The sequence below is a fragment of the Pinus tabuliformis genome, chromosome Q (genome assembly GCF_031772625.1).
Source record: "Pinus tabuliformis cultivar Carrire ecotype Pingquan chromosome Q, CPIR1, whole genome shotgun sequence".
NCBI lineage: Eukaryota > Viridiplantae > Streptophyta > Pinopsida > Pinales > Pinaceae > Pinus > Pinus tabuliformis.
Window position 1 is genome coordinate 805330575 of NC_142296.1, and position 10343 is coordinate 805340917.

Below are 10343 nucleotides of genomic sequence, written 5' to 3' on the forward strand. Positions count from 1 at the left end.
CATGTCGAACAGGTTTTACGTGGGTAATATTCTTGTGCAGATTTCCGTCTCCGTGGAGTTATAGTAGCCCTGATCACACTTGATCTCGCAATGTCGTCTTCATGCTCTTTTCCGACATAAATCAAGAAAAGATTGTCGGGTTCCCTCTCGACTCGTTAAAAGGAACGAGGGGCGGTTGCTTTTAAAGCTCTTTTTTCGACCGTTTAACTTAAAAAGATTGTTGGGTGTTTGTCGTTTCACACTCGCTATTGGCCCCAAAACGACATGCTTCCGACCGCTTTTCTACTTTTTCGGGTCGAAGTCACTATTTACGAAAAGTATTCCTCGATCGTAATGGTCGGGTGGTTCTTTCAGACATTGTTTTATACTTTTTCGGGCTCGAGAGACACAACTTTACGAAAAAGGACCCCCCTGGAGTTTTCTTTTCCGCTGTCTTTTCAGACTCTCTAAACAAGAAAAGACGCCGAGTTTTTCCTTTGTCAGGCTCGTTAAAACTTGATGACATCGGGCATTGTAGAAATGACACTCTCCAAGCATATGCTATCCCCGTCAAGCTTGTCATCCAAAAATAACCGGGGTACCTGCCAGAAATGGTGGGGAAAATGGAACTGTAATAATTGTCGTGTCGGCAGTATGTCACTCTTGAACATGGAACTGGTCTGCATTCATGTTGGGTGGGGATTTCTCATCTTGTTTCACACTGGCCTCCTTGGGTGCAGGTTATCCTATTTGACCTCTCATTTGCTCATTGCCTCGTCATCATACCCTTTGCTCATTTGATGTCAAATACTTCCAAATCCACTGTCGTGCCACCGATATGTTCAAGAGAAGATGACCTCTGCAACAGTGCAACCTCATCTGCTATCTCACACAAATCATTTTACCTCTGTCTCGTGTCGATGATGTGGGAAACATTATGGCCCACCTTTGGTCAAGGTCACTTCCTGTCGACTTCAGCTCATTATCCAGGAAGGTGACTTAGAGACTCCCTTCAAGTGCCTTGGAGCCTACATGCCTCAATGGCAGGTTCTTCGTGTTCGACGTGAGGTTTTCATCATTGGCCTCCGATCGAATGATTCTGCGGGTGTTCGACACCGGCTCATTGATTCACATGCCGCGGATTGTACCTATAGTACCTTGAGGACCATTGTCATTATTGGTGGTACCTCTCGCGTCTGTTAACAGTTTTCATCATTGACCGGTAATCAGACGATGTTCACACATGTTCAACTTCGGCTCATTTGTTCACATGCTTGGACTTGTACTTGGTTCGGGTCGGGACAGAGCGCAAGACCCTGGATCTTTGTCTATTATGATCTAGGCTGCGATTTTGTGGATGATCTTTACATGACTCATTGATGGATGGCTGCGCCCATACTTGAGTCTTCATGGATGGCTGCGACCATACCTCATCATTACTATGGTCTCTTTAGCTGGGTGGTTGAGTCCATTCCAAAGACCTTTCGCATGTCTTTTGGATGGCTGCGCCCATGCCTAGACTGCATGTACTTGATTATCAGAGATATTTGATCCTTCCTGGTGGTGTTCCAGTTCGGCGAGTTTTGTAAAGCATTTCATCCCTCCCACTCTCTCGGTCTTCATGCTTTAGGGGGCATTTGTTACATAGTAATTTCTCACTGTCTCCCTATCAGTCACCCTACTGTGTCAGGAGTTCACAATAATCAAGTTCATGCCCTCTGAACTGGCCAAAAAACCCACTTTTCCAAAGTTTTCATCATCAGCGTGACTGTTTTTAAAATATCCGCGCTGACTGGCGCTTCATAACAGATCGCATGCGCTGCCAGCGCGGAAGCACACGAGTTTTCCGTGCTGGTCAAATTTCATGACCAGCGCAACCTCTGTTTGTATTAAGTCGCACTGACATGGGCTTGACTGTTATTGCTTTGCGATGTCAGCGCACCAGTCCAGTTATGCACCCACGCTGATCCAGTTTGGGCGAATTTGTTCCAACAGCCAGCCTTCCAGATAACTCCAGACTTGGTTGTTGGCCTTGTGAGTATCACCTCCCTTATATGGCATGTCTGTTCGACCATTTGGAACCATCTCCCTTGAAGATAAGCTCATCCTTCCACCATTCAAGGAGACTCCTTCTCCTATTTAAACCTCTACCATTGCCATGAGCAGCTAGTTTTGGAGTGTGTAGTTTGGACTGTGTGGAGCTTATAGTGCTCAGATTGCTGCTACTATAGGTAGTTGGTGTGATAAGTGTGTAATTTCTAGATAGCTTAAGGGAGGTTGTGTTGCTTGTGAGAGAGAGAGAGAGCTCTTGTCTTGGGAGATCTATCTCTAAGGGTGAATGCTTAAGAGACTTGCTGTCTCGACCCTCTTGAGAAGGATATCGACGTCAAAACATTTGGTTGTACTCTTCTCTATTATTGATTAATAATAGATGACTACTATTATGGTTCCATTCTCATTTGTCTCTGTAATGGTTAATGTGAATTACATCTTTTCTGACTGATGTATAATTGCTTTTATTAGATTTCACGCTTGTGTTTGTCTTTCTCTTCGTGTGTGCAGGTATCTGTTCGCGGAGATCGCGGAGGATCGTGACCGGCCAGAGCGAAGGAGCGAGAGCGACATCTCTTCATCAAACAATAGCGTTGGAATCCAAGTAGGTGTCCATTTCCTATATTTAATTGTAATTAGGAACTTGCATAGTAGCATTGATCGATTATTGATAGACTCGTTCTGGGCTAGTAGGGGATTTACCTCTCCAACACTCGGGGTGGCCACCCTAGTCCTTCTCAATTTTTGTTCCATGCATTTCCCCCCTTTTTGAGAGGGCATGGGGCTCGGGTAGATTGTTCTCTGTTTGAGCCTCCTGCTGTGAGGGGGGTAGACACCTTTGTTTCTCTTTATTTCATGCGTTTTTATTACTTTCCTCCTTTTGGCCCTTAGCCTTACATTTGTTATGGGGGGTGCCCCTATTCAGTGTTGTGGCAGATTTTTCGGTAATACGTGGAAATGACTCTTGGCAACGGATATCTCGACTCTTGTTACGATGAAGAATGTAGTGAAATTCAATACTTAGTGTGAATTGTAGAATCCCATGAATCATCAAATTTTTGAATGCAATTTGCGCCCGAGGCCTCGGTCGAGGGCACATCTGTGTGGGCATCGCATCCCATTCAAATGCTCTGCCTCCAATATGTTAGGGAGCAGTGAAGCTAGTCATCCGTGCGTAATGCGGTGCGGTTGGCTGAAATACCTCGAGCGATGTTTCGTGGCGTGCATCAGTGAGTGGTGATCTTGTCCCCTTGGATGGGCAGTCAGCATTAGCTGATGCGAGCTTTGTGTGGCATCGCTCGAACTTGCTTTTCTCTCTCTTGTCCTCCCATCGGATAGGGTGGATTTAGCTCCAACTTTGCAACCATAGCTCATGTGAGAACACCTATTGAGTTTAAGCATATAATTAAGCAGAGGAAAAGAAAATTACAAGGATTCCCCTAGTAGTGGTGAGCGAACCGGGAAGATCCCAGCATGAAAATCGAGCAGTAGTGTTGCCTGAATTGTATTCTGTAGAAGCATCCTTAGCGGAAGACCTAGGCCAAGTCCCTTGGAAAGGGGTGCCTGAGAGAGTGACAGCCCCGTCGGGGCAGGACCCTGCCACATCATGAGGCGTTGTCGGCGAGTCGGGTTGTTTGGGAGTGAAGCCCTAATTGGGTGGTAAATTCCATCCAAGGCTAAATACGGGTGAGAGACCAATAGCGAACAAGTACCACAAGGGAAAGATGAAAAGGACTTTGAAAAGAGAGTTAAAGAGTGCTTGAAATTGCCAGGAGGGAAGCAGATGGAGGTTGTCGATGCGTCTTAGTCGGGTGTGGAACGGCTAAGGATGGTCTGCCACTCGACTTGAGGTGTGAACCAACACGGGCTATTGCATTGTCACAAGCGCGGGTGGATTACTGCCTGTTGGTTTGCCATTGCAGTGGTTGAGGAATGAAGCATGCACCCTTGTGGCGGATCGTATGCACCTGCGTGCTTGTGGCGTTTGTTGGTGGGATTTCCATTCGACCCCTCTTGAAACACGGACCAAGGAGTCTAACATGTGTGCGAGTCAGCGGGTTTGAAAACCTATGAGGCACAAGGAAGATAACGGGCGAGATCCCCTCTCTAGGGTGGTGCATCATCGACCAACCTTGAGCTTATGTGAAGGGTTCAAGTGCAAGCACACCTATTGGGACTTGAAATATGGTGAACTATGCTTGAGCAGGACGAAGCCAGAGGAAAGTCTGGTGGAGGCTCATAGTGATATTGACGTGCAAATAATTTGTCTAACTTGGGTATAATGGCAAAAGACTAATCGAACCATCTAGTAGCTGTTTTCCTCTTAAGTTTCCCTCAGGATAGCTGGGGCTCACGTGCAAGTTTTATCACGTAAAGAAAATGATTAGAGGCATCGAGGACGTAATGCTCTTGACCTATTCTCAAACTTTAAATAGGTAAGAGGGTGCAGCTGCTCCATTGAGCCACACCATGGAATCGAGAGCTCCAAGTGGGCCATTTTTGGTAAGCAGAACTTGCGATGTGGGATGAACTGAAACTCAAGTTAGGGTGCCAAATTGCGTGCTAACCTAGATCCCACAAAGGGTGTTGGTTGATTAAGATAGCAGGACGGTGGTCATGGAAGTCAAAATTCGCTAAGGAATGTGTAACAACTCACCTGCCGAATCAACTAGCCCCGAAAATGGATGGTTCTGAAGCACGCAACCTATACTCGACCGTCAGATCAATTGCCTGGCTCTGATGAGTAGGAGGACACGGGGGTCATTGAGAAACCTTGAGCGTGAGCTTGGGTGGATCAGCCCCTAGCACAGATCTTGGTGGTAGTAACAAATATTCAAATGAGAACTTTGAAGACTGAAGTGGGGAAAGGTTCCATGTGAACAACACTTGGACATGGCTTAGTCAATCCTAAGAGATGGGGAAGCCTTGTATCAAGGGTGCACTCTACACGAGCACCGAATGGGAATTGGGTTAATATTCCCTAACCGAGACATGGTGGCGGGCGACAACATTAGGAAATCTAGAGATGTCGTCGGGGGCCTCGAGAAGAGTTATCTTTTCTTTTTAACAGCTTGCCCACCCTCGAATCGGTTCACCCAGAGATAGGGTCCAGCAGCTAGAAGAGCATCGCACGTCTTGCAGTGTCCAGTGCACCCTCGACAACCCTTGAAAATATGGAGGACCGAGTACCGTTCATGCCCGGTCGTACTCATAACCGCATCACGTCTCCAAGGTGAACAGCCTCTGGTCAATAGAACAATGTAGGTAAGCGAAGTCAGCAAAACAGATCCATAACTTTGGGAAAAGGATTGGCTCTGAGGTCTGGGCCTAGGGGTCTACGCCCTCAACTCGTGGGCTGTCAACAATATACCCGAGCTACTCTTGCAGCGAGGGCAGGTAGGCACGTGTCGATTGGGCTACGGGCATAGAATGCCCCCTACCGGGGGCTTTTCCCTAGGCATCGAACAGTCAACTCAGAACTAGTACAAACAAGGGGAATCCAACTGTTTAATTAAAACAAAGCATTGCGATGGTCCCTGCAGATGATGACACAATGTGATTTCTGCCCAGTGCTCTGAATGTCAAAGTGAAGAAATTCAATCAAGCACGGGTAAACAATGGGATTAACTATGACTCTCTTAAGGTAGCCAAATGACTCTTCATCTAATTAGTGATGTGCATGAATGGATTAACGAGATTCCCATTGTCCCTATCTACTATCTAGTGAAACCACAGCCAAGGGAATGCGCTTGGTAGAATCAGTGGAGAAAGAAGACCCTGTTGAGCTTGACTCTAGTCCGACTTTGTGAAATGACTTGAGAGGTGTAGAATAAGTGGGAGTCGTTTTCAATGCAAGTGAAATACCACTACTTTTAACATTATTTTACTTATTTTATGGGGTAGAGATGGGGCACTGCCCTTGTTTTTGGCCTTAAGGCATGTTTCGGCGGGTCGATCCGGGCGGAAGACATTGTCAGGTGGGGAGTTTGGCTTGGGTGGCACATTTGTTAAAAGATAATGCAGGTGTCCTAAGATGAGCTCAATGAGAACAAAAATTTCATGTGGAAAAAAAGGGTAAAAGCTCATTTGATTTTCATTTTCAGTACGAATACAAACCGTGAAAGCGTGGCCTATCGATCCTTTAGATTTTAGGAATTTGAAGCTAGAGGTGTCAGAAAAGTTACCACAAGGATAACTGGCCTGTGGCAGCCAAGTGTTCATAGCGACGTTGCTTTTTGATCCTTCGATGTTGGCTCTTCCTATCATTGTGAAGCATAATTCACCAAGTGTTGGATTGTTCGTCCACCAATAAGGAACGTGAGCTAGGTTTAGACCGTCATGAGACAGGTTAGTTTTATCCTACTGATGAACTGCACTACAATAGTAATTCAACTTAGTATGAGAGGAACCGTTAATTCACACAATTGGTCATTGCGCTTGGTTGAAAAGCCAGTGGCGTGAAGCTACCATGTGTCGGATTATGACTGAATGCCTCTAAGTTAGAATCCACGCTAGAAGTGATGCATGTCACTCTTTGACTATATCTTGACCCACAATAGGGGTATCGCTTTGTCACCCCCAAGGGCCTGTGTCATTTTCAAACCACGACCATGAAGGATCTTGGTCGGGGTAGCTTTGAAGTTCAATTCCAAACAGTTGTTGAGAAGAATCCTTTGTAGACGACTTAAATATGTGACGGGGTATTGTAAGTGCCAGAGTGGCCTTGCTGCCACGATCCACTGAGATTCAGCCCTTGGTCACCTTGATTCAGAGCTTCGCTCTTTTTCATAAACAAATCTAGACAACCCTCCTGCTCTCGCGGGAAATTTGGGGTTTCCATGTTGCGCTCCGACACAAAACATTTTGGGGTTTCCATGTCGCGCCCCGGTGCCCAAAATATTGGGGTTTCCATGCCGTGCCCTGGCACCCAAAATTTCATGTTTCCATCGAGCGCCTAAAATTTGGGGCTTCCATGTCGCACAAAAAATTTGGGGTTTCCACCTGGTGCCTAGAATTTGGGGGTTCTGCCCGGCACAAAAAAATTTGGGGTTTCCATGTTGCACCCAAAATTTGGGCTTTCCACTTGCCGCCTAAAATTTGGGGCTTCCACCCGACGCAAAAAATATTGGGATTTCCATGCCATGCCCAAAATTTGGGGTTTCCAAGTCGCACCACACCACCCAAGCCTGGGGAAACTTTGGGTTTCCATGTCATGCCACAACTGAAACCGGTGGTGAGACAAGCAACCAACAATGTTCCCGCCAAACACCAAACCCGCTCCCCTAGAGGCGCACCACAAAGTCCCACATTGCAATCGAAACCCAACCAACCCAAACCAAAAAAGAAAACCCTTGCTATCAATGATCCTACTGCAGGTTCACCTACGGTAACCTTGTTACGACTTCTCCTTCCTCTAAATGATAAGGTTCAATGAACTTCTCACGACGTCGATGGCGGCGAACCACCATCATCGACACAATCCGAACACTTCACTGGACCATTCAATCGGTAGGAGCGATGAGCACTGTGTATAAAGGGTATGGACGTAGTCAACACAAGTTGATGACACGCGCTTACTAGGAATTCCTCGTTGAAGACCAATAATTGCAATGGTCTATCCCCATCACGATGCAATTTGAGAAGATTTCCCGATCCTCTCGAACTAGGAAAAAAAACTCGTTGGTTGCATCAGTGTAGCGTGCGTGCAGCCCAGAACATCTAAGGGCATCATAGACCTATTATTGCCTCAAACTTCCATGGCCTAAACGGCCATAGTCCCTCTAAGAAGCTAGCTGCGAAGGGGAACCTCCACGTAGCTAGTTAGCAGGCTGAGATCTCGTTCGTTGTTAGAATTAACCAGACAAATCGCTCCACCAACTAAGAACGGCCATGCACCACCACCCATAGAATCAAGAAAGAGCTCTCAATCTGTTAATCCTTACTATGTCTGGACCTAGTAAGTTTCCCCGGGTTGAGTCAAATTAAGCTGCATGCTCCACTCCTGGTGGTGTCCTTCTATCAATTCCTTTAAGTTTCAGCCTTGCGACCATACTCCCCCCGAAACCCAAACACTCTGATTTCTCAGAAGGTGCTGACAGAGTCCTTAGAGCAACATCTGCCAATCCCTGGTTGGCATCGTTTATGGTTGAGACTAAGACGGTATCTGATCGTCTTCGAACCCCCAACTTTCATTCTTGATTAATGAAAACATCCTTGGCAAATGCTTTCGCAGTGGTCTGTCTTTCATAAATCCAAGAATTTCACCTCTAGCAATGAAATATGAATGCCCCCGATAGTCCCTATTAATCATTACTCTGGTCCTAAAGACCAACACAATAGACCAGACTCCTATCACGTTATTCCATGCTATTGTATTTAGAGCATAAGCTTGCTTTGAGCACTCTAATTTTTTCAAAGTAACAGCACCGAAACCGCATCCTAGCCAATTAAGGCCAGGAGCACGCTGCCGATAAGAGGGACGGAAGGGCAAGTGCACACCGAGTAGGCGGACCGACCTTTACGACCCAAGATCCAATTACAAGCTTTTTAACTGCAACAACTTAAATATACGCTATTGGAGCTAGAATTACCACAGCTGCTGGCACTAGACTTTCCCTCCAATGGATCCTCGTTAAGGGATTTAGATTGTACTCATTCCAATTACCAAACTCGATGAACCCAATATTGTTATTTATTGTCACTACCTCCCCATGTCAGGATTGGGTAATTTGCATGCCTGCTTCCTTCCTTGGATGTGGTAGCCGTTTCTTGGGCTCCCTCTCTGGAATCAAACCCTAATTCACCGTCACCCGTCACCACCATGGTAGGCCTCTATCCTATCATCAAAAGTTGATAGGGCAGAAATTTGAATGAAGCATCGCTAGCACAAGCGTTGTGCGATTCGTCGAGTTATGATGATTCACTCGAGAAGTGGGCAAGCCCGTGCCGCCTTTTATCTAAAAAATACATCCCTTCCAAAGAGTCGGGACTTGGTGCACGTATTAGCTCTATAATTACTACGGTTATCCAAGTAGTATGGTACCATCAAAAAAACTATAACTGATTTAATGAGCCATCCGCAGTTTCACAGTCTGAATTAGTTCATACTTAGACATGCATGGCTTAATCTTTGAGACAAGCATATGACTATTGGCAGGATCAACCAGGTAGCACCCTCCCACTCCAAAAGGCATTCTGGGTGCTCTCTTATCGAGAGCCAACCTGAACACCCATCAAGTCAAAGAGACGTCAAAATATCATGTAAAACTTTTATGCCTTGCACCTCTTTCATCCCAAGAAGGAAGCACACACAACATGCCAAGGACATGGAAAACAAATGGGCAGACCTGCCAAGCCACAACGCACCAAGGCCACTGTGGAGTTTGCAGGCACGGCCCAACCAACAAGAAAATGAGCGATCACTCACCCACTCCCTTAGAAATGCCTCCAAAGGCCTCCGCGCCCCACACTGAGGGCACCTAGGAGATCACCCAGACAGCAGCAACGATGGACCTCGATCACTCGATCACCTGCGGTAGCCTCGATGCAAAGGAAACAAATGGAGAACAACCAACCATGCAACCTCTATATTACAAATGAGCCACAACCCTCCCCGCCCCTGCACCAAGGCCACCTAGGAATCCACTCAGACAGCAGCAACGATGGACTTCGATCTCTCGACCGCCTGCGGCAGCCTCAATGCGAAGGAAAAGGAATGAAATAAAAAGAGGATGACTGACCACACAAATCCTATCATAGAGCGGCCATAAAATCCTCCCCACCCCGCACCGATGCCACCTAGGAGTCCACCCGGATAGCAACAATAGTGGACCTCGATCGGATGATCACCTGCAGTAGCCTCGACACAAAGGCAAGGCAGGGAAATCATACAAGACAAACCGAGCCCGCAACCTCCCTTAGAAATGCCCCCCAACCCACCCCTCGCCTCCCCGCACAAGGGCCACCTAGGTGTCCACCCAGACAGCAGCAACGATGGACCTCAATCGCATGATCACCTGTGGCAGCCTCAATGCAGAGGAAACAGAAGGAAATAAAACAAGACCAACCAAGCCCACAACCTCTCTTAGAAATGCCCCCCGACCCTCCACGCCACGCACCAAGGCCACCTAGGAGCCCACCCGAACAGCAGCAACTGTGGACCTCGATCATTGACCACTTGTGGCAACCACGATGCAAAGGCAAAGGAAGGAAATAAATTCAAATCAAGAGGGTCGCTACACAATACAAGAACACATATCCAAACAGGAGGAGGGATCGGGCAGCTCCGCACCCCACGCACCTTACGTACAAGA

General features: G+C 46.9%; 3 non-coding genes across 3 annotated transcripts; 2 read left to right on the plus strand and 1 right to left on the minus strand.

Moving 5' to 3' along the window:
* Positions 1–2990: 2990 nt before the first annotated feature.
* On the plus strand, positions 2991–3144 carry LOC149221954 (5.8S ribosomal RNA). Its single transcript, XR_016249752.1, has one exon. It is a non-coding gene; the product is annotated as a 5.8S ribosomal RNA (ribosomal RNA).
* A 247-nt stretch (positions 3145–3391) lies between these two features.
* On the plus strand, positions 3392–6802 carry LOC149221955 (25S ribosomal RNA). The gene has a single exon (XR_016249967.1). It is a non-coding gene; the product is annotated as a 25S ribosomal RNA (ribosomal RNA).
* Positions 6803–7389: 587 nt separating this feature from the next.
* LOC149221956 (18S ribosomal RNA) lies at positions 7390–9200 on the minus strand. Its single transcript, XR_016249913.1, has one exon. It is a non-coding gene; the product is annotated as an 18S ribosomal RNA (ribosomal RNA).
* Positions 9201–10343: the final 1143 nt, after the last annotated feature.